Source organism: Bos indicus, chromosome 13, assembly GCF_029378745.1.
Source record: "Bos indicus isolate NIAB-ARS_2022 breed Sahiwal x Tharparkar chromosome 13, NIAB-ARS_B.indTharparkar_mat_pri_1.0, whole genome shotgun sequence".
Lineage (NCBI taxonomy): Eukaryota > Metazoa > Chordata > Mammalia > Artiodactyla > Bovidae > Bos > Bos indicus.
The window spans coordinates 79779387-79782564 of record NC_091772.1 but is presented as its reverse complement, the minus strand read 5'-3'; positions in this window follow the sequence as shown (position 1 = coordinate 79782564).

The window sequence follows — 3178 nt, the reverse complement described above, 5'->3', positions numbered from 1 at the left end:
AAAAAGTTGGCTTAAAGCTCAACATTCAGAAAACGAAGATCATGGCATCCGGTCCCATCACTTCATGGGAAATAGATGGGGAAACAGTGGAAACTGTCAGACTTTATTTTTGGGGGCTCCAAAATCACTGCAGATGGTGACTGCAGCCATGAAATTAAAAGACGCTTACTCCTTGGAAGGAAAGTTATGACCAACCTAGATAGCATATTCAAAAGCAGAGACGTTACTTTGCCAACAAAGGTTCGTCTAATCAAGGCTATGGTTTTTCCTGTGGTCATGTATGGATGTGAGAGTTGGACTGTGAAGAAGGCTGAGCGCCGAAGAATTGATGCTTTTGAACTGTGGTGTTGGAGAAGACTCTTGAGAGTCCCTTGGACTGCAAGGAGATCCAACCAGTCCATTCTGAAGGAGATCAGCCCTGGAATTTCTTTGGAAGGAATGATGCTAAAGCTGAAACTCCAGTACTTTGGCCACCTCATGCGAAGAGTTGACTCATTGGATGAGTGGGAGGGATTGGGGGCAGGAGGAGAAGGGGACGACAGAGGATGAGATGGCTGGATGGCATCACTGACTCGATGGAAATGAGTCTCAGTGAACTCTGGGAGTTGGTGATGGACAGGAAGGCCTGGTGTGCTGCGATTCATGGGGTCGCAAAGAGTTGGACACGACTGAGCGACTGATCTGATCTGATCTTTTATTTGTTGCCACAAATGAAGCCTATTAGACACGCTAATCTGTGTCTGCTTTTTCCACTTGTATATGCATCTTGGACATTGACCCATATCAACAGCATTAGAGAAAGCTAACGTTTTAAACCATGACCTACTTAATGCCATTTACATAGTTTTAATCTATTCTATGGGCTTCCCAGGTGGTTCAGTAGTAAAGAATCTACCTGCGAAGCAGGAGACGCAGGTTCGATTCCTGGGTTGGGAAGATCCCCTGGAGAAGGAAATGGCAACCCATTCCATTATCCTTGCCTGGGAAATCTCATGGACAGAGGAGCCTGGCAGGTTACAAACCATGGGGCTGCAAATAGTCGAGCGCGGCTCAGCGACTAAACCACTCCCACCGCTCTTTTCTATAACAATAATCCACAGCAAGTATTTGTGAATACAAAAGCATAATGTAGCAACTACCTGAGTATCCCCCACACTATCTGAATTAAGACTCCTCTGCATTGCACACCACTGGGATTCCCTGGTGGCTCAGATGGTAAAGATTCTGCCTGCAATGCAGGAGACCCAAGTTCAATCCCTGGGTCAGGAAGATCCCCTGGAGAAGGAAATGGCAACCCACTCCAGTATTCTTGCCTGGGAAATCCCATGGATGGAGGAGACTGGGGGGCTATCGTCCATGGGGTCACAAAGAGTCAGACATGACTGAGCGACTTCACTTTCACCGCATTGCACACCAGATGAAAAAACTGCTTAAGAATTTTTTTTTTTTTGCTCTAGAATTTTTTTAAAACTATTTTAAACTAACGTTTGTCGGAGGCTTTGGATTTACTAAAATAAGTCACTGTTATGAACTGCATGTTTGTGCCCTCCCCCCCCAATGTCATACATTGAAACCCTAACCCCCAGTGTGATAGGATTAGGAGGTAGGACAGGGAGTTCCCTGGCAGTCCGGTGGTTAGCACTTGGCGCTTTCACTGCCAAGGACGTGTATTCAATCCCTGGTAAGAAGAGACCCCGGAGAGCTTGCTTCCTCCCACTCTGGTCCGAAGCAAGCATGTGAGGATACAGTGAGAAGACAGCCGTCTGCAAACCAGGAAGCGGAAAGCGCGTCGGCCCCACCTGGACAACGTGCCCTTCACTCATCAGGCTCCGCCTTCAGACTCTCCCTCTGCAGACCCAGGACCCAAGGCTCGGGGGTCACAGCCCGGGGTCCCAGAGAGGGTGGGTGGGCACACGTATGCTAAGAGGAGTCTGTCCTGTGGGGTCAGTGCGGGCCCCTCCCCACTGTGAGATGCGCTCAGAACGTCCCACCTTAGCAAGGCTCTGCCCTCCCATTTCATCTGCTCTGCTCCCTCCCCTAAGCCCCTGCCCCCAACCCCATCCTTGGGCCACTACCCAGCCCTAGTCTACTGAAGGAGCCCTCTGAGGAAGCAAGGACTTCCAAGACATTTCTTTTAGCCAATCCAAGGACTTTCGGCAGGAAGCAGGGGGTGCACTGGACATCATGAGGTGATTGTGGTTGTCACGGTAACGAGAGACTGTTCCCTGCGACCAGGGATGACAGATGTCCTCGGTGTGTGAGACGCCCACACCACAGTTCCAACCCTCTCCGGCTTCCTGTGCCTTGTGGGGCATTGATGTCTGCAGGATGCTCGCCTGTAGGGGCATCACTCGCGCCCATGTTGCCCATTGTTTGCCCACCATTGGCCTTAATGTTAACTAAGGTGGACTTCCATTCTCTCTTGTCTGATACGGTTAAATCTGGCCTGTACATTCTTGCTGTAATTATGTCCAAGCACGCCCTTTGCTTTTTTTTTTTTTCTAATCTGATTGCCTCCTGAAACCAAACTTGGCTATTATTGGTTGGAATAATTATCAGACTTCTTTCAAATGTCTCCTAGCCTAGTATCCCAAGCACTTGAATATGGAAATAAGAAATAGCATTTTTATCTAGAAAACAAAACAAGTTGCTTCTCCTGCGACGCCTTCACGGCCCACCCCATCCTTCTCAACCCTCTCCCTGTGCTGAGAACGTCTGTTTTCCGGCACTCGTCACCACGGTGGTTTAATTGTTTTTATCTGCACCTTTGTTTAACGTCGGCCTCCTATCCTGAAAGCTTCCTGAGAGCAAGGATCCTGTCTTTCTTAGTTTCCACGATACTGCCCTACTTGGTGTGTGTTCTAGAACACAGAAGATGTTCCGCATATATTTGTGAAAAAAGAAGGGACAAGGGAAGGGAGAGAGAAAAAAATTATATCCAGAGCTTTGTTTTTTGAAAAGATATTTAATAATGCATCAAGGCTCCTTTTGGGGTTTGGAGGGACACCTGTTCAGCTCACTGTAAACCACCAGCTCTCATATTTTGCTCCCTTGTTTGTTTGTTATTTATTCCCTCTAGGGGTTTTTTTGAAAAGACTAAGCAGAATCGACAAAAGGGAACTTCACTTTACTTTCTGTGTAAGCAAATGTTGGAGTCGCTGTCCTTTTATATTTTTAA